The sequence below is a fragment of the Tamandua tetradactyla genome, chromosome 12 (assembly GCF_023851605.1).
Source record: "Tamandua tetradactyla isolate mTamTet1 chromosome 12, mTamTet1.pri, whole genome shotgun sequence".
NCBI lineage: Eukaryota > Metazoa > Chordata > Mammalia > Pilosa > Myrmecophagidae > Tamandua > Tamandua tetradactyla.
In genome coordinates this window covers 46,815,438-46,837,507 of record NC_135338.1, presented here as the reverse complement: position 1 = coordinate 46,837,507, position 22,070 = coordinate 46,815,438, and the positions used below count along the sequence as shown (strand labels likewise).

The following is a 22,070-nucleotide window of genomic DNA, read 5'->3' as shown; positions in this document are numbered from 1 at the left end:
TAGAAGAACATGGCTTTTCCGGGACACATAAAAGTTCAAACCAGCACGATCATCTTTGGCAATCAGGTATTATGTTTATTAACTTTTCCATTATATTCCTCATCCTGCCCATAGGAAGGGCGAGTGGCTTCACTGAAGAGTGCATATTTTGCTCAGCTCTGCTCTTTACTTCTCTTAGGAGTGAGATGGCATCAAGAAAGCATGAGTTTCCCTCTGCTCCAACCCTTGGTGAGTGTTAATCTGGGCTTTCACTTGGTAACTGCTACCCAGTTCTAGCTCTGCCTATGTATGAAGGATCAAGTTTGCCTAATTTTGGTATTTACATAAGAGGCCCATTGGGCTGCCTCTTCAAGCTACCTTCTTCCATTTGACATTGAGGATATTTTGGCCTTCACATCTTTGTGTTGTATCTGAAAATGTTCAGAACCTGGTAGGGATGTTATTTATTAAGGGCTCCCTCAAAACCCCAAGGTTTACAACATTAAAGACAACAGTGCTCAATCCATTCAATAGCCTTTTGAAAAATATATTATGCTCACTTTGAGAATAAAAAAAGTGAAGCTCAGTAATTAAAAAGCCCAATGATTCATTGTAAATGGTAAGACTGAGATTTAAATAGACTTTGTTGGTCTTTATTTCCCATACCTCAAAATTTATAGACTGCCTCCTAAAGTCATTGAGATGAAAGATTATTGGTTTTTGGTCTCCCATTTCACTGATGGGCAAACAGTCAAACAGAAATGATGTTAATTGTCCAAAGTCCACAGCCTGTTTTTTATTCAGTCAAGGCTAGAAACTAGGTTTCTGCTACTTTTCCCTCTTCTATAAATTTAAAATCAGGAAATAACTTAGACTAAACAAAGTTTTGTCAGGTGTGGCCAAAATCCTTCCTAAGAATTTTGAAGCCATTTTGCATTTGGCCATGACATAGATTCTGTACAAGTGTAATTAAATGCTTATTTCAGACCTGGGTTAAAACCATATAGAGAAAATGCCAATTACTGTCTTTAGTAGAGGGCAGGGGGTAAAAGGCTTTCAAAAGGAACAGTCAAATTTTAATAATTTCTTTTATTATTTTCCAATGACTATTTCCTTGAATAAATCAAACCATCTTTAACACTGGAACTGATAAATGACTTAGTGTTTTGGGTTTTTTGGAAGCTGAAGGATATATCTTTTAATTTCTAGAATTCCTTTCCAACTCTGAATCAATAAAACAAAGCTTTGCTTTTTAAGGCCAATTTTACCTAAGGCACATCAGCTCAATTGAGGTGTATTTAACTCACTAATATTTGTGTCTTACCGTTAATTATACATTTCCAACCACTTAGTCACTTTGAACAATTATCTATTGAAACAATGTGGTTCTAGATGTAATATTATTAACATAAAAACTGACTGAAAGCAAGCAAGCAGGATTTTAAGATTAACCACATAACTAATTAAATCATTTTGAATCCATTGACTTCACATTATTATGAGCATTTACATTGACATTTCATTTAACCAGAATTGCGAGCTAGTGAATTGTGTGTATGTGCTTTCATGTTACTGTCACTATTATTGTAGCATTATTTATATGGGAAAAATGGATGAGATTGGCAATCACAAATGACATAGACTGAATCTATAGACCCCAAACTTCACTGACTGAACCTGTCACCTGAACGCATTTATAAGATTCATTTAGGGAGGATTTTTTAACTGAGTAGAGATAGCAAATGTTTGTCTTCATGAATTCACTGCTGTGTAGAATATGTGATGTTAAGAAGGTTGTTTGAAGGGTATACAAAGCTTTGGAAACCATAGCTTTGCTGGGGAATTCAGGATACCTATTAAGTGGCCATTGCCCAGCCCTCACTTACCCCCATCTCCTTCTTTGGGGAGGTCACAAACCAAAAGCATACTAAGAGGTCATTCTCTGGCCTTCACCTACCCCCCACCTACTTTTCTATTGTGTATCATTCTGCAGCCTGGGAAATATTAAGTCTAAAGAAAAGCCCCACTAGACCTTAAACCTCAAAACCAAAACAAGTTTCTCCAGATGCTCATCAGGATAGGAATTCTCAGAGGCAGGGCTTCCCCCACTTCAAGGCAGATAAAACCATACTCAAGCAGTATAGCTTTGTCTGTCTTCTCTGATGAGCCATGGAGTATGTGGAGCTCTCATCTATTGACCCCAACGTGAGCAGTTTTAGGCCCCTCAGGAGATGATTTCTTCCCTTTTTCTTTTAGACTCTTCATACTATGTAAGTAATAAAGAGATTATTTGCCCTTCTGAATTTTTTACACTATGCAAGTAATAGAGAGATCATTTGCTAAAGGTTTATATTCTGCCCTAAAGCTGTGTTCCCATGACCAACCATTTTAGTAACTCTCTCCACAAACCCCTACTTTTAGAAAATTACAACATAGAGAGGAAATGATATAATGCATAAAATCCTGAAAGGTGACACTTGGAGTCATACAGATTTGGGTTTGAATCTTAGCTTTGTTAGAATCTTGGCCATGATTACTGAATCTTACAAGCTTCCCTTCCCATTTGTTAAATTGGGGTAAGTTTGTTGGTCAAATGTTATAAAAGCATGTAAAATGTTCAAAAGCAGTGTCTGTACGTGGAAAGTGCTCCACAAATACTGGTTTTTAATGACATTAATGGGAAGTGTGGAAAATATATACAAGTGATTACAATGGAAATCCTGAAAACTCATGAAAAAATAGCTGCTTAAAAAACACTTGCTTAATGAATGAAAAACCACAGTAAAATTTTAATGAGCAAGCAAACATGATCAAAATATAACAATTTACATTCAGAAATTAAGTTTTATTTGCAACTCTGCAGTTATTATCCTAAGGAGGCATATGTCAAAGAGCAGAATTGCATATGCTTGTGTTTTATGGTCACATGAGCTTGGTTTCTGCTATTTTTCTCATGGAACCAGCAATAGGAGTGAAGGTTTCCATTTTGTAATGGCTGGTCAAAATTTACCTACAATGTACATCCAAACCTCTTAGTGGTTCCCGAAGTTTAGTGAGCTGAAGGAAAAGAGGAGAGCTCAACAAATAAGCAAATGCAAAATATCCTAGAGATTCAGATTCAGGTGACTGAAGTGTGACCAAGAAATCTGAATTTCTTATAAGCATCTTAGGTAACTCAATGTAGGTTGTTGGTAGAAACACGTTTAAACCATGGCAGAATCATCTCTGCTTGGGGTATCTCGATTTCAAAAGCCAAAACAGGATTCCAGTCTGAAGGGATAACTTGCCAAGGATAGCACAACTTGTAAATGACAAAACCATGGTTTAAATGTAGGTATTCCTGCATTGTTTTACTAAAATTCTCATAAATGTCCATAGCATATCACATTTATTCAATGATGTTGTTTCCAATTTCTTGTGGAAACAAACAGGAAATTACTAAATGTCAATCCCTTTTTAAAGGAAGCTGATAAGATGGATTCAGAACTACTAATTATATATTAATTATGCTCTTAAATGCTGAATTTCTCAACTGAGTTCCAATGTATCCCTCGCAACATTATCATTAATTAATTAATTTAGCAACACCAATAGGGTGAAAGGATGAATTTCTTATTGGTCCCATTTAACTTGTCAGTTGGTTTTTAGTAGTGCCATCCAGAGAATGAAGTTTCTTGATGATAACAGACTTCATGAAAACCTCAATATTATTTTCTTTTCAGCAAATTTTTTTCTGTAATAGCAATATTAATTTAGCAGCCAAGACTTCTTTCCTTCAGAGAAAAGTCTAAAATAACTTGTGCTTTGCAATTAAATAGGATTTTTATTATTAAAATAATTCAGAATCAGCAAAAAGTGAATTATTACAAAGTTCTAGTAAAAATATGCTGTATAGTTAATTTAAAAATAACACTCAAACCTTTCCATTAATGCATCTTCTAATTTCAATAGATATACTCTACTCTTTTTTAACAATAGAACATAAAGTAATATATGCTAATTCATTTAATAAATGAAAAATGAAACCTGATACATGACTATCCTACTGCAATAACACTTAAGTAACATTTTGGGGTAGACTGTTAAAATGTTCAAGTCTTTAATTACAAATCATTTCTCCTAGCTTTATGGGTGGTATAAGCATTAAGCTAAATAGAGTGCTACCGAGCTACAGACAGATATAACTAACTAAGCAACTGCAGAAATAAAGCAAGCTAGCTTTCCTTGAACTTGTGGAAAATAGTATTAAAAATTGCTAACCTAAGCAGGTTATAGGTAAGGAAGTATTTTTTATTCACATTTATGTTAATCTCTTGCTTTCCTTTTGGTATTTACTTTGCCTTTTCATCTTTATTTTGTATGTTTGATGCTTCATCTTAAACTTCAATTCGAGACATTATGTTCAATTTATTTATTATTCTAAGGCAAATATAGACCCCATCAACTTCATTCCTTCCAAGTAAGGCTCTGAGAACACATAAAAATATAATAGAGGGTGGTTATGGTTATTTTTACACTCATTTAACTTTTATTAAAAAGTGGGGGATGAAAAAAAAGAAAAGAAAAAAGTGGGGAACAAGAGAAAAAGCCTCATGACAGAAACTTGAGCACCTCACTCATAGCTAATTTATTTTTCAATTCTTCCAGCACTCAAATACACAAAATCAGGAAACCAGAGATAGGAAACCACTTAAAGGAGACACACAGAACTGATAATGAGATGCTTACAAGAGAGTAGGCTGGAAAAGTATAAGGAAAAATGTAGCATAAAACCAGGACAATTTAGTGAAGAGCCAAATAATGCTATCCTACCGAGGATTATAGTTTTCCAGGATTATGTTTAGCTCTAAATATGATAATATTTATCTACAATCATTGGGGACAGGAAGAGGTCAATCCTTTAGTACATTCAAATCAAACCATCAATTGCTTTAAAAAACAATGGATTCCAGAAATAAAAATGGGGGTTGTCAAGGGCTAGAAAACCTAATTCTTCAAAATAATTCATTCCTTGTTGATGTTGGATAAAGAAGAACTGCTGTACACTTGAGCTATTATATGGGGGAAGAAAGAGGAGAGAAAAGCAATTTGGATAGGTAAGATAGGGAAGCTGAATTTAATTCTGTTTTCTAAGGTAGCATAGAAGTCGTGTTGCCATTCAGAATATTGTAAAGATACAGGTGTGTGGAAAGGTGTGGCGTGGGGAAATAGCAAGAGAGTGTCATAGAGGCAGTAGGAACAAGTGGAAAGAAGAAGGAAAATATCAAGAAACAGACCCCACCTGCTCAGGAGTTTATAGGAATCACAATCCCTCCTGGGCTTCAGTTGGATAAAATTAGATAATTGCATTAGATAACTAGATGGTCTACAAGATCTTTGCCAATTACCAAATCATAGGAATTTGAGGAAAGGGGAAGATTTATGATTCCTAGACAGGCTTATGAAATCATATGGGATAGAAAGGGGATGGGGTTTAGTGTAAATATTGGGTTCTTTTGTTAATTCTCAGCCCATTCTGTTTAGAAGCTGGCTCAATTTCCCTAATAAATAATTTTTCTAGCTCTCAAAATGACTATTGTTTCTGTTCTTATTCCTCTTTTCCAAACATGCCTTAAAGTAACTGATCGTCCCCTGATTCTTCCATCCAAGTGTTTCTTCCATCTCTTCTCTCTTAGGAGAGAATGAGTCATTCTCTGTAGGTTCCTAGATTCATTGTGTAATGCTGCATGATGTTGAAGATTTATAGAATGACACACTGGCAGGAAATCAGACTTACATTTAATTCAACACCCTCAATTCACAGCCAAGGAAAAAAGTGAAGCCCATAAACATGAAGGAAACAACCCAGGGTCACGCAGTAGTTGCAGCAGATCTAGAAAAAGAATGCACATTGCTTACCTCCCAAACCACTACATCTCTCTTCTGCTCTGCTCTGCAACTTTCTGATCCCAAATTACATTATATTATCACTTGTTTCTAAAATATTGTATTAAAATACGGGACCATCTTTCATTCTTCCTGTTTCTTATTTTTTCCTTTTATTGATATAAAGATGTCAAACAAATATTTTCTGAATGCAATTCCTGGTCAACTCCAAGTAGTTTCCATTTATCAGTTTCTCATTTTCTTCTCTACTCTTAAGCTCATTACTCTGCTTCTCATCTTTGATGAGCTTCAGTTGGCATCTGTTAAGCTACATCCTTGAACAAAATGACTCTTCCGATTATTGAGTCTAACTGACTTTGGCAGAGGGTGTCCCAGAATGTAATATTGGCTGCCTCTTAATATTAGGTACAATTTAGGATTTAGCATTCCTTTTTATTCTACAAAGACTTATGATATCAACACCTCTCTTTATTGGATCAAAAGTCAAGATAAAACATCGTAATGATGAATTTCTAGAATGCAAAATGATTTTTGAATGATTATGCATTCATGGGTTATCAAAGATGGATGGAATTTTACAGTCCAGTCCTCTTGTGTATTCCTCTCACATTTTTTGTTGCACACCAGCCATTTACAGATGCTTTACAGAAAAATAGAGATGAAAGCACAGGTCTTTCCCTCAAAAGGCTCACATTTTATTAGGGGAAGGGGATGACTCAAAGCAGAAAGGAGCATACTTGCCATCAGTGTCCTCTGGAAAGCTTCATGCTAACTGGGCTCTTAGGGTACAGTGCCAGCAAGCAGGCAGATTCATGTCCAGATCCAGACTGGAGATAAGGCATCCAGGAAGAGGTGATTTCTGAGCTAAGTGCCAAAATGGCAAGGAGCTATGAGCCAAAAAAATGTGGAGAGGGAAGGCAGATGGAATATAACATGCAAAATTGTAAATTCTAGGACTAAATAGATAAGGCATAGTCAATAAAATACAATAGTTTTGGAATGAATGGACTGTAGGTAAACTTCCTGAGAAAATGAGGCAAACAGGCATTGCTAATTCTGGCAGTTCCCTTTATATCATGTTGAAGAATTAGTCCTTCATGGTGAAAACACAAGAAATTCTTGGAAGACTTAGAGACTATGACTTTAAGTGATCCTTTGGCAGAGGATGTGGTGTATAAAAAGGAGAACCTGGAAAAATAGCAATCAGAAAGAAACTTCTTGTAATAACACAAGTAAGAAAACATGAGTTTCTGAATAAAGGCAGCTTCAATAAGTACGGAAAAGCAAGATGCATTGAAAATCATAAAGGAGAGAGAACTGATACTCCAGAGCACAGAGGACCTGAAGATGTTAAATTAATCAACCTGGGCCACACACTTAATGAGTGCCAGAGCTGCAATTGGAACCAGATGCCTAGCTCCCAGTCTAGGAACATTTCTGTGACTGCCTCTATGAGTCTATACTTTAACGATGGCAATAATTAAATGTAAGATGGATTGTCTATTTATAGCAAAAGGCTATATTTAAGAGACCCCATTTTTCCTCATTATCCAAGGCAACTGAATACAGTTGTTTAATTCAAATAGAATAGGATGTTAACAACTCCCTCAATGCCTGAACTTCTTGAAAACAAATTGACATTGGCTGCCCTTGATTTAACCTTAGAGAAGATATCATTTCCCTTCATCGGTGAGTAAGATGACAACAAATTTCCCATCTTGTTTCGCTGAATTTTTTTTTAAGCCAAGAAAACACGGTGTCAATAGATACTGTCACCAAAAAATGGGCATCTTACAATTCAAGTCCTTATATTTTTTTAAGGAGAGTTTGCGGCAGCAGAAATGAATAGGGAAGAAAAGTAGAATTTTACCATGCTTAGTATCAGGAATATCATGGAATAATTGAGATTTCTTTGCCCAAATTTTAGTTTCTCCTACCAAAAATGGTAAGTAGGTGCTATTTGGTATACAGAGTTATCAGAGATTTCAAACTGTTGTGAACTGATCTATTTCACACCTCTTAGATTGCATTTGGTAGAAAATGGTAGCCACCAGAATTTTGAGGAGAAAAGCTTACCTACTAACCCTCCTCCCAAAATTTCATTCCACGCTCTTATTAAGTTAATTTTCATGTCTCACACATATAGGCATTTGTTAGCTGAGAATTATAAGCAAATATGTACAATAAATCTATTCTTAAGAGCTTTCTTTTGGGCTTGAAGATGCTCCTGCATATGAAGAGATATAATACAGAGATCCAGCTTTCACATGTTATTGGTTCTTCACAAAGTAGGAAATGAGGATTCAAAATATGCGTGCTCCACCTAAGGGGCATGTCCTGATGCATTTTAGCCCTCAGGTGTACTTACAAACTGCAGCACTTAAAAATGCACATTCAGGGAAATGGGAAAGTGTAAATTGGTGGTGATGTGAGAATAGTGCTGTTGGGATGTCAGAGAAGAGAGTTCTAATTATGCTATAATGATTAGAAAGAAATATCATTGGAGAAAAGGATGGAGTGCTTGAACAAAGCCAACTGGATTTTGAAGGATAATGTGCATGTACATTCAAGAGCAAGTCCATTCCTGTGTTTCCATGCTCTTAGATATTTTGAGACTAAATAAACTAAAATGTGAGATCTTGCTTTTGACCAACACTACTCAAAGCATTGGAGTTTTAGCATCATGCCTTGACTTGGCCCCATCAATACTAAGATATTTTGAAAACAAAAAAAAAAGCAAGAAATATATAAATACTATACACAGACATACACTAATATGTATATATTACATGTATATATACATAATGTGTATATGTATACATATGTATATATATATAGGTATGTACATATATACAAAAAACATTGTAACCATGTTATATATATGTATGTGTGTGTATGTTTATAAAATTTATTGTAATCATGTTATCCATTAACAAATATATGTATATCCTCTCCTGCCTTTACAATAGCAGATATGTTCATTACAAAGCTTAAGACATTGATAATTATTTAAGATGGGAGTCAGCAAACTATAGCCAGTGGGCCAAATCTAGCCCACTGCTGTTTAGATAAATAAAGTTTTATTGGTACACAATCTGTAATTGCTTTCACACTACAACTGCAGAATTGCATAGCTGTGGCAGAGATGAGATGGCTACAAAGACAAAAATATATACTATCTGCTTCTTTATAGAAAATGTTTGCCAATCCCTGGTTTAAGAAATATATATTCTTATATGTATAAAATTGCTCAGTAATTATTAGATGAAAATTAGAAATATATAGCAATGTATATGTTTAATGATTATATTATGCAAATAATGGAAACCATCATTCCAGTTACCTACTCCAACAAAGGCATTCGGTGGGTATTCCATAAGCTAATGGCACTATCACAATGAGGGCTACTTTCAGTTTAAGCTTGGGTATACAGAGGAGAACATAGTTTGCAAAACATGAAATGATTCGTGTCAGAATTCTCATGGGTTAATTCGAGGGATGGCAACAAATCGAATCGCCCAAACCTACTTTGTCCTCACACTGATTTCTTCAGAATAAGTTGATGTGAAGCTGCCAAAATCAAAATTCAATTCCTGGATATATATGTTCAACTGACTTGCTTCCTTTGATGAGCTGTAAGGTTTCTCTCCACTCAGACTGAGAGAATAACAAAACTACTTTATCCTATGTCTGGGCCCCTGCTTGATATCTAGGTACTTCCTCCACTATCAATGAGTGATAAAGTGTGAAATGAAAGAAAACCAGGAGCCCCAATTTGTTCCATTCCTCTTGGCTACAGATGGTGCATCACCTTCTAAATGGACCTATTGGTGCTTTCAGATTGCATCTGTGCTTCTAAAACACATATTTGAATATGGTTTCCCCAAGTGATCTCAGAAATTTGTCATTTACTTGGCAACCACTACATTTTTACTCCTAAGCCTTTGGTCAGAGGCACATTTTCCACATATGCACTCTATCTCAGTACCTCCTTTGAGTCTATTTCTCAGTCTTTATGGTTCTTCTGTGGCCAAGTGAATCATTTGTGCAAAATAGTCTTTATATAGGCACCTGTCCATCCATTGCTCCCAGCTTCTGTGTGTTATCATCTTTGGTAGACCCTTTAGTCATGTATATCTGGTTCTGATTTTGTAAGACCAGCTATATCCACCAATGCAATCTTGTCTGGTCCCTTCCTTGTATCTGAAAAAATTTTTGAGGACTTTGTATCCATTAGAACGCATTATATTCTTTTCTCAGTACTGACTTTCTATTTGACTTAGGGGTGAGTATCTCTGTGCCATCTTTTTTTCAATAGTGCATACAAAAAAAAAAAAAAAAAACCACACATTTATACCAATTCTCTGCTCAACTAATTTTCTTCGTTATCCTAGAACTGTTCTGACCCCATTTCCCAGGCTTCTTACAGTTGAGCAATGATTATTAAATCAGCAAACAAAATTGAATCAATGCTTTATCACTACCCAGAAAAAAAGATAATTTTGTTTCTATGTTGAGGTGTTTACGATTTGTTTGTTTTTATTTTTTTCAGCTTTGAAGAAAAAATATGTACTGGCTAGTTCTAGTAGAATGCACATGCATCAACATAATATAACTATCCACTGCCAAGTGAAAAACAAATGGAAAATCAAATAATCTTTAAGTGATTCCATTTTATTCAAATTTGTATGCGAAAATACTTCATTGAGGCTGCAAGGGATGCAAAGCTATGAAAAATCTTTATACTCTGGAAATATCCAATGATATTATAAAAATGAGTAAATGGAGGTCTGCAGACCTAAGCCCAGATTTTTTAATAAAGCAAAATAATATCTATTCTGTATTAGGCAATGCTGAAGATGCTACAGAAAGATACTGTCTTCATCTTCAGGAGTTTTCAGTCTTAACCTCGAAAAAAGAAAATGAACCCCCAATAAAAATGTGATAATATAAATACAAACTGACATCAGTATAAGTGCATTGATAAATCAGGCAGAGAACTTAAGCTATTAAACTTGTTGGCTATTTCTTCTGAAGTTAAATGAGCAAGTCTTTAAATTATCTATTAGCGAAAGAAGTAGAAATATGGGAAGAAAGTCACCAGCCTTCAGTATGAGGAAAAGGAATAGTAAAGTATGAACTCGGAGAAAGATGAGAGAACACTAACAAATAATCCATCTGAGTTTTTGTTGGTTGCAAAAACATGGAATAATTACCACCAAAATAATGAAAAGGTCAGAACATGTTATAATAAATGAAGTGAGCCTGTGCCTATTTCCAACATCTCTCATTTTAATTGGCATTTGTTTTTAAAGAAGTACTCTGACATTTACACTTCAATTATATATGATAAGAATACTAACCAAGTTTCAAAACAGACCAAACAGCTGAAAAATTAAAATTCTGCACTTGAAACAGAAACAAAAATAACAAAAGATTCACATATAAAATAAAATCTGTCCTCTACCTTCTACCTACATACTTGAAAGCAGTAGATTCACTGTTGACTTTAGCATCTGAGTCCTTATTAATAGGAAGGATTTCATTAACAAAATTGATAATTTTTAATTCATAGATTGAGTTTTGTGCCATATAGGCAATCTGGACTTACATCTTCTCCATATACGTACTGTGTATTGGCACTAGATTAATCTTAAAGCAGAGTTTGTGTTGCTCTTTTTATAGCAAATACTCAATGGCTTTGTACTGTCTGATGAATAAAATCTCCACTCCTTAGCATTCATTTTAACTTGCCCCAAATCTTGGAGCTAGCTTACCAGGTTTGTTGCTTTTTTCTCCCATCTCTAAATATAATCATTTTTAAATCATTGCTTTACCATCTGTCATACTAAGAGCTACTTCTGCCCTCTGGGTTGGAATACAATTTGGGTCATTTATACATAATGTGATGGAAATGATTGAAAAAAATATATGGAATCCAATCAAATGATTCAGTCCCCTTATACCCTATTCAATTCAATGCCAGATACTACAATGGTGCCTCCAACTGTCAGTCAAAATATGAATCTATGCAGATCTAAAGAAGTCAAGTTCTTACTTCTTGTTAGGTGGTGGGCTCAAATGATGCATTTTTTTGTCCCCAGCCTGAGGTAACTGCCTTAATAGGGCAGGGATGATGGCTACTCTGCCTTTTGTATTGGTGGAATTTGTTGGAGACATCCATTCAAAATAATTCTTACCTCATCAAAGACATTGCAGATTGATGTTTCCACCTATTTTTTTTATACGCTATATGGAGGGGTCACATTTCATTATTTTTCCCCATGAGTATACCATTATTGCAGCACCATTTGTTGATTTTTTTCTTTTTTGTTGTTGCTGTTGTTTGTTTTGTTCGTTCGTTTGTTTTTTGGGAAGTACATGGACCGGGAATTAAATCTGGGTCTCCCTCATGGCAGGCGAGAATTCTACCACTGAACTAACTACAAGGAGAATGGAAGAAATATTTAATAGAGCATTAAACGTAAGTTAAATAAACTTCTCTCTGATTTCTTGGAAGAGGCACAGATATAACTTGTTTAAGTACTTGGACACTTCCCTGGGTATTAATTTCATCTACTTTTATTGCATAGAAAAAACTTACAAGGCATTATCTATCAGAGCAAAGACTGGGAGAGAGAAGAGTCATGTAAATTTTCCATAGGTTCCAATATATCAATATCAATCAAGCAAATTCTTTTCCTTCTTTCCATGCCCTTCTTTCTATGATTTCTTCCACAAGAACTACTTATTAAAGATAAGTATAGGTAAAATATTTCTAGGGCAAGAGATATTATGTATGAACTTAATAGCTGAATATACTTTATGATATTAAAAAATTTCTACATATATTCCTTATTCTGGTGGTTATTTATTTATCTCAAACTAATCATTTATAAGTATATAGATTACTGCAGAAAGAATCCTAAACACATCTAATCCAAAAATTTCATTGTAAAACTAAAAAAAAAAATGAGGTCTAACGGAATTAAGTGACTTTCCCAAGGTGAAGTTCAAATTGAAGTTCCTGTGTCTGCAACCAGCAGGCTTAGCAAACACAGTTGCCTTCTCTTGCTGTAAACAGAGATATGCCAGATAAAATATAATAACAACAAAATGAAATACATAACCAGCCAGGATATGAAAGAGAAATCAAAGGAGGCAGGTTAGAAACAAGGATACAAATTCATAGTTGTAATTTAACAAGTTGATAATATAATGAATTAAAGATATACTGTACCTGACTACAAGCTCAATCAGAAACATGAATTATATGTTTGGACACTGTTTTAGTTAGCATATGTTGCCAGAATGCAATATACCAGAAACGAATTGGCATTTACAAAGAAGATTTATTAAGTTACAAGTTTACAGTTCTAAGGCCATAAAAATGTTCAAATTAAGGCATTCAGGAAAAGATACTTTTATTTAAGAAAGGCCAATGGCATCCAGAACACCTCTGTTACCTGGGAAGGCACATGGCTGGTATCTGCTCGTTCTTTGGCTTCTGGTTTCAAATGGTTTTCCCCAGAGATATTTTCTTTCTATATCTCCAGATGTCTCTGTCTATGTCAGCGCTCAGCTTTTCCAAAATGGTTCCCTTTTAAAGGACTCCATTAAATGGATTAAGACCAAACTTGAATGGGCAGAGACATATCTCCATGGAAACAACCTAATCAAAAAGTCTCACCCTAAACAATAGATCTGCTTCCACAAGATTGGATTAAGAAAAAGACCATGGATTTTCTGAGTTCATAAGAGCTTCAAATCAGCACAGACCTTCAGAAAAGCACAACATCCCTATGTAGCTAGGATTTTGGAATTTTTGTCCTTTTCATTCTAAAGAATGAGAATAACATAACTTTTTAGTCATTGGATGTATAATAATTCTTATTTTGACTTTTGAGAGTCTGAACAGAAATGGGGGGAAAAGTATATCATGTGAAACAAAATCAAAGCTTGGTAATTTATGTGTCAGGTCTAGATTTATGTAATTCCTAGGGAGTGGAAACTCCAACCAATGACTCTAATGTAAAAATGACACTAGGTCAGTAAAAATATACAAAACTATGTAGAGACACTTCTATAACCTACATAGAAAATAAATGTGCGTTCAAAATCAAATGCAATAAAAATATGAGGAGACAATGCACCATGCAATTAGTTAGCAGATTTAATTTAAATACTGTATGTTTTTTATTCTCTTGCATTATTACAACTCAAGAACGTCAAATGCTATATTGCATAAAAGTGGTGAGAGCAGACATCCTTGCTTGCTAGGCTGAATAAGGTCCCCAGATGATGTCAAAGTCTCATACCCAGACTCTGTAAATATGTTGTTACCTTGCATAGTAAAAGGAGTTTTGCAGAGGTAATTAATGAGGGTCTTTAAATGGAAGATTATGCTGGATTATGCAGATGAACCCACTGTAATCAAAAGTATCTTTATAAGAGGGAGGTAAAGGGAGATTTAACTTTAGCAGGGGAGTTTCAGAGTGATTCAGCATGAGAAAGACTCAACTAGTCATTGATGACTTTGAAGATGGATCAGGGGGCATGCATCAGGAAACACAGCCACCTCTAGAAGTTGGGGGCAGCAAAGAACATGTACTCTCTTGGAGTCTCCAGATGGAACTAGACTTGCCAATAATTTGATTTGAGCCCAGTGAAACTGACTTCAATTTTTTTTTTACCTTGAGAACTGTAAGATAATAAATGTGCGTTATTTCAAGCCACTACTCGTATAATAATTTGCCATAGCAGAAATAAGAAGCGAATTCATGTGTCCTATTCTCAATGTGAGAGGAAAATAATTCGGTTATTTACCTTTAAATATGATGGATTTTATACTGATTCTCTTTATATAGTTAAGAAAGTTCTCCCTGATTTCCACCTTTCTGAGAGTTTTTATCATGGATGCACAATGGGCTTTGTCAGTTATGGCTTTTTAGAAATGCTCCATTTCTTCTAATTTGTCAAATTTGTGAACATAAGTTGGTCATAGCATTCCCTTACTATTTTGGAGGGGCTGCAGGGTCTGTAGTGATATCTCCTCTTTCATTTCTGATAATGGTGATTCGTGTCTTCTCTTTTTACCTTTGTCAGTATCACTACAGTTTTATCAATTTTATTGACACTTGTGAAACAAGGTTTTTTTAATCATTGATTTTTCTCTATTATTTCTCTGTTTTCAATTTCATTGAATTCTGTGTTTGGCTTTATTTTCTCCTTCCTTCTGCTTGCTATAAGTTTATTTTGCTTTTTCTAAGTTTCTAGATGAATGAACTTAGATTACTGCTTTGAAACATTTCATCTATCCCAATGTTAGAATTTAGTACTATAAATTTCCCTTTCAGCACTGCCTTACCTGTATATATTTTTCAATTTCAACTTCATTCAGTTCAACATTTTTATCTCTTTGAGATTTACTTTTGAATTATTTCAAACTTTATTGCTTATTTTCCAATTTTTATAGAGATTTTCCTTTTGGTTTTCTTTTATTGGTTCCTATTTTGTTTCCATAATGATCATAGATAATACTCTGTATGTATTCAAGTTTTAAAAATTTGCTGAGGTTTGTTTTGTAGTCCTTATATGAACTATCTTGATGAACGTTCTATGGGCACTTGAAAGAAATGTTTATTCCACTATCTGTGTGTGGAATGTTCTATATATGTCATTGAGATTCTGTTGCTTGACTGCGGTTTTCAGTCATTCCAATATATACTTGCTGATTTTCTGTCTAGTAGGTTGTTTCAGTTTGTAAACTGCTAGAATGCAACATATAAGAAATGAAGTGGCTTTTAAAACGATAATTTATTAAGTTGTAAGTTTACAGCTCTAAGCCCATGAAAATGCCAAAATTATGGCATCCAGGGAAAGAGACCTTGATTCTAGAAAGTCTGATGTATCCAGAACAATTGTCAGTTGGAAAAGCATATGGTAATGTTTGCTGGGGTCTCTGACTTCTTGTTTCAAATATCTTCCCTTGAGGCATTTTCTTTCTTCATCCCCAAAGGTCTCTGCTTATGTAGGCTCTAAAGCTTTCTCCACAATAGTTTCCTCTTAAAGGACTCCAGTAAGCAATCACACCTTGAATAGATTGAGACACATCTCCATAGAAACAATCTAATCAAAAGTTACCACCCACAACTGAGTGGGCCACATCTCCATGGTAACAGTCAAAAAGATCCCACCCAACAACACTGAATGAAGATTAAAGAACTTGGCTTTTCTACGGTACATAACGGATTCAAACTGGTACATAGGCTATCCATTGCTGAGAGTAAAATAATAAACATCCTGTAAAATTATATTATCTCTAAAGGTGAGTATTTTTGTCACTTCTTTCTCGAGTCAGACGCAACTGCTGATGGCAGATAATCAAAAGAAAGTCTTCAATCTGCTGCCTGAAATTCTATTCAAGATCCTGGAATGTAGGTTAAATCTAGCAGCATTTCACTTGAAATCCAAACCAGCATATCATATTGCTATGCTTCACTCCAGATCTGTGAAGAGGTGTGTAAATCTTCATTTGCACTTGATATCTATGATCAATTTATCAAAATAATAAATAATAATGATTAAGCTTTAGAGCCTTCCTACCCAGAGTGTGTTCTATGAACTCATCACCAAAAGAGAACCTGTTAGAAATGACATTCTCATGGCCAAACCTGGCATTATAAAATCAGAATCTTCACATTAATAGATCCCCAGGGGATTTGTCTTTTCATCAGAATTTTAAAAACACTTCACTAGACTGCAGCACTCAGTATTTCAAGGGCTTGAAGTTTACTGGTGGTAGATATTAAAAATGTGTCTTGCAGACTTCGGGTCTAAAATCCCACATGCCACTCAGATGCTACTTTCTTCTAGACCCACCTCTGTTGGTCCACTCCTTCTTCCTGAGTTTCTGCTGTGTCTCTTGAGTACCCTCTGGGTTCCATGCTGGGGGAAAGATCTTGTCTATCTGTTGGAACATAACTTACTGTCCAGCACTTTAGAGATCTCTCCACTCCAGTTTTCAATGCACCTCATTTCTGTTTCAAAGCAGAAAGATTTTGTGGAAGAACAATGTTATAAAATTCAAGCGTGATTCCAGGACTATGCACCCCCCAAAAAAAATATTCAAGGGTGACCCCTGTCCTACACATCTTACTGTTTAATCATAATGAACCCTCTAAGTAATCTGATCTGCAGGCAGTTTGCTAATATCTTTTTAGATATATTTATTTTTAACTCCTGTCCGTGATCATGAGGCCAATCTCCATTTGGATTATTTTCTGTACTCTTTGCTGCACCAATTCTTGAGACCTGGGATTCCAAAATGCCCTGTGTTCAAGCTATAAGTTTACAAGAGATGTTCTGATATAATACAGAGAATGAAATCAAGGCAAGTGTTATGGTTGGGTTCTGGTATCAACTTGGCCAGGTGACGATGCCCAGGTAGTCTTGTCAGACAAGTACTAGCCTGACCATTGCTGTAAGGATATTCATGGCTGGTTGATAAACCAGAAGGCTAGTTTATTAAATTATCAGTCAGCTGATTGCAGCTATGGCTGATCACATATGCAATCAACTAAGAACGCGTTTCCTGCAAGTGAGATAATCCAATCAGTTGACTTTTCAGGGAGGAAAGAGACTTTTCACTTTTTTTCAGCCAGCAAGCCTCTTTAGTGGAGTTTCATCAAGGCCCTTCATTGGAGCTGACAGCTTCACAGCCTGCCCTACAGATTTTGGACTCTTCTGTTCCCACAATTGTGAGACACGTTTATAAATCTCGTATTTACAGATAATCTCCTGTTGGTTTTGTTTCTCTAGAGAACCTTGACTAATACAGCAACTGACCCTTTAACTACAGACATAATTTGGGTAATGTGTGCTTTCTCCTGGGTTATAAAGAATACTGAAAACCCTCCTTGCCCCCTAGCTAAAGTCATTTCCTTCCCTTATTCTGCATTTTGTCCTGGGTCATATTACATTTCATGAGGCTAATGTTATCACTATTCATAGCAAAATATCAATGACAATAATAAATAGTACATGTTTAGAAACTAAAAGTGGTTTGTTGCTTAGGTTCAAGATGTTGTCCTGCCAGATGTGAAATTTCATTGAATTTCCATTTTCCAGGAAATTCGATAGAACTGCAATAATTCTAAGAGTTGCAAGAAAAAGCAAAAAGGAAATGGAGGGCAGGTCAAAGAGCATGTGTATTATTCTAAAGTGATTCTTTCTTTCTAAATACAAATTATATTACAGTATTGTTTTTTGGGGTTTATGCTGCTGAATTTCCAAGAGTGACTAATTAGGAAGCTTGACTATTGCAGTAAATAGAGAATGGAGTTCCAATTCAAGCCATATGAGTGGGCCTGTCTGAAGTCTGATGCTATCAGCCATAGAATCTGAGGTAAGACTCCTCAAGATGGCTAGCAGCTTAACTCGTTGGGTATTCATTTGTTTTGTTTAATACTGTTTTAATAGATTATTTGCATCAGTTAGACACACACAGTTTTTCCCAATCTAAGATTAGCCTCTGGTGCCATTCACACATCTATTAGCTCTCAATGTAGTGCTCATGTAGAGTAGGCACAGGTTACTTCTCTAGTGCAATCCGTGACACGTGTATATATCTGTACTTATCCTGCTCCCATTTCCATTTCTATTTTTCCTCTGACATTCTCACTGATTTATTCTCAAAATGATAGAACTCAGTATCAAATTACAGGTGTTTCTGTTACTGGACAAAGGAGGTGGATTCTTTTGCCCAATGCACTCACTGATCAATTCCTGCCACACCCGGTTTCAAAGAGAGAAAAGGTTTATTGCTAGGCATGAAGCAGGAGACCAGATGCCTATCAGTCCAAAAATGTATCTCTCTGAACTGCAGTAATTCTGTTAGTTTTATAGCATTAAAAAATGAGCAGAGTTAAAGATAATGAGCACAATGGCCCCAGATGATATAAGTAAAAGTGATCTAATTATTAAGCATGTGCAGATTGATTACAGGCTTAGTCACAGAATGTATGTAAGTAAATGGCAGCCTCAATATGATGATGGGAGTGATTTTTAGTATTATGTGAGGTATGGGTGACTTGTAGGTCAAGGTACTGTGTATATCAGGAAGGCCTATTTTAGTTAGATCCATCTTTGGTTATCAAGGTAACTTTGGATTTGGGGTGAGTTAGTTCTGGGCTGACCCAAGATCCTTCATTAATAAACATTAGAGATTTTCCTAAGTGACCACAAGATTTCAAAGTCAAAAAAAAACAGATAAAATGGGTACAAGTAAGAGTCAGTCACAAGGTTTTTACAATCACAAGGGCTTAAGACAAAGGATATACAATCATTATCCGACCAAGGCATTGGGTTATAGTTTAAAAGGTTTCAATTCTTTCTCTGTCTGCTCCAATATACCAGAAAGCAAAAAAGGATTATCTATACTCAGCAACTATAACATCCCTTCAATTCTAATTTCTCAGTTACATTTTCAATAAGTCTTTCTTTTGGCAGTAGGAGGAATGGTTGTTGATGAGATGAGAAATTCACAAATCTAGAAGACAGATGAAATATTTGGTTTTCAAACAATGAAGTTATGGTATAATTAAGCACATCAATTAAAATTCTGCCTCCCAAGTAGGTGAAAAGGAAAAATAAAAATCAACAACAGTGTATTTTTAAGTGCTTTTCTTCTTATTTCCCTCATTACCCTATTTATTATATGTCAAAAATTTTACAAGTGTGAATACTGGTTTGCGCCTTTATTCAGTACTGTCCTATCTCCTTCCAGACGTGCACATGTATGTGAGTTCAAACGTGTAAATCTGATAAACCTCTGCAATGAATACTTGCTTTTCTTGTTTTTCCTGCAGTCAGCAATTTTGGGGTGATCCTTATATGCCCACTGACGGCTAGATGAACACGCCCTCCACTGTGGAGAGAGAAGATGTTGAACTCCTAAGCTGACCTTTTTTGTCTGTAAGCTAAAAAACTGAAAAGGAATAGATTAGCAAATTAGTTGCTAATTTGGAACATCTATTCAGAAGCCTGCTTGATTTCTGGATATTCTTCAGGTACCATCCAGTAAAAACTGTTTTCTGACCACTAAATCTTGGTCCCTGAGCACTTATACCTCTAGTTGCCACAGGGAGGCACCAGGCCCCTCTGCGTGTATGTAAAGCCACTGAAAATTTTTGAAAGACCCTATTTTCTCCCAAGTTTTCTCTTAATTTTCTCCATATAGATCTTGCCCATTTTAATAAGTTGCCTACTCTTCTTTGTATTGTGCATCCTTATATATATATATTTTTTCCTTTTCTCTTAGGAGCAAACTCTTCATTCTTAATTTAAATCAAAGATATAATTGTAATTATTCAATTTCCTGGAATTTTGCAAATGTTATGCCATAATCAAAAGAGGAAATTAATGTTGTCAGTGATGATACTTATCTGTCTAAAATTTTAGAGCCTGAGGATAATTTAAAATCCATTAACCCAGCTATTCCCCAAATCTGAAGTTTACACACCAAGAAACAAAACCCTTCACCTTTAACATGAAAAACTGATACCAATTCATATATTCTTATGCCAAATATTTCTCTCTGCTTGACTGTGGTTCAGTTACCCACTTACAATTCATTCATACTTTCTCAACAGTCTAACTATCATGTTAAGCCATGAGTTGGCTAACTGTCAGCAAAAACAGTGCAAGCTTCCTTATCTCATAGTGCTCACACTAAGCCATGTGTGCCCACACTAAGCTCACATAAATAGATGCAAAGTAGATGCAAAATGACAATAATAGCAACTGCTCTGAATTGTAAATATAATATACTATGAGACTCTATATTAAAGGAATTTGATTCTGTCAGTTAGATTGAAGAGAGCTTCTCTAAAGTATTAAAACTTAAAAGATCAAAATGATTCAACTAAATGAATAAGGATAGGAATACAATTTTTTTGGCAGAGGAAATAACATATTCAAATGCCCTGCATTAAAAGGCTGAACTGGAAAAAAGTAGAGTGTGGAGAGCGACAGAAAAAACAGTAAGCAAAGACACAATTTGGTTTTTGTGTAGCAAAGACATCATCAGCAGGGAATCAAACCATGTATACTTATGGCAACTGAATGAGTACTGCCTGTTCTCAAATGCAGCAGGAAACCTCTGAAGGTCATGTATCAGCATCTCTGCTGCTACCACCTTAGACCAACCTCAACTCCTCCCACCCAAATATTCCTTTCTCCTTTCCTCCCTGATTTTTCTTCTTCCTTGTTCCTCTTAAGATCTATTTTCCATAGCAGCCGAAGTGACTGATTTAAACCCAGGTCAGATAATGTCACTTCTATGATCATAGACATTTGGTAACATCCTATCTGACCCAGGGTAGCATCCGAAGTCTATCCACTGGCCTTCAAGGCCCTCCATGATCTTGTTTCCAGCTATCTCTCAGACCTAATCACTTAACCCTCTTCTCCCTTGCTCTCTCTGCCACAGCTACAAAGGCCTGTGACTGTTCTGGAGCTCTTCAAGCATGCTCCTGCCTCAGGTCTTTGGTGCTTCCTTGTCCTGGACTAACCTTCTTCCAGGTATACCAATCACTCACTCCCCATGACCTCAGCTCTTTCTCAAACACACAGAAGGCCTTCCATGACCCCCACTTCCTCCCATCACTCTCCGTCACATCCCTGGCTTTATTTTTCTTCCAAACATTTACCTCTAACTGACATGTTACATTTTTTTTTGTCTCTTTGCTTAGGTCGGTCTTTCCACATTAAAATGTCAGCTCTTTAAGAGCAAGGGATTTGTTCTGTGCATTGTTTATCCTCGGTGGGCAGGAAACTGTCTGGCATATTGTGATGGTCAAGTTCATGTATCGGCTTGGCTAGATTATGGTGTCCAGTTGTTTGGTCAAGCAGGCGCTGGCCTATCATCGCTGTGAGAGTATTTGTGGACTTAGATCATCAGTTGGTTGATCATACCTACAGCCGACTATATTTACAATCAACTGAGGACACTGCCTTCAATAATAGGAGGGTTCTTATGCAATCAGTTGAAGGTCTTTAAAGGAGAAATGATGGTTTCAGCAGCTGGAAGGGAGAACTTCCATCTCTACTTCAGCCAACTAGCTTTGCCTGGGGATTTCATAGAAAACTTTCATCAGAGTTTTCAGCTTGTGGCCTACCGTATGTAATTTGGATTTGCCCATCCC

At 35.7% G+C, this 22,070-nt stretch overlaps 1 long non-coding RNA gene across 2 annotated transcripts in view; it reads right to left on the bottom strand.

The window, feature by feature from the left end:
• The window catches only part of LOC143651497 (uncharacterized), a 153,388-nt gene that overhangs the window by 31,384 nt on the left and 99,934 nt on the right, over positions 1 to 22,070 (bottom strand). The window contains exon 4 of one of the 2 annotated variants that reach the window (XR_013159984.1): positions 16,747 to 16,904. The exons of the other annotated variant lie outside the window; for it this stretch is intronic. This is a non-coding gene — a long non-coding RNA (uncharacterized LOC143651497). The remainder of the gene's footprint in view (positions 1 to 16,746; positions 16,905 to 22,070) is intronic. 2 annotated transcript variants of the gene reach the window in all.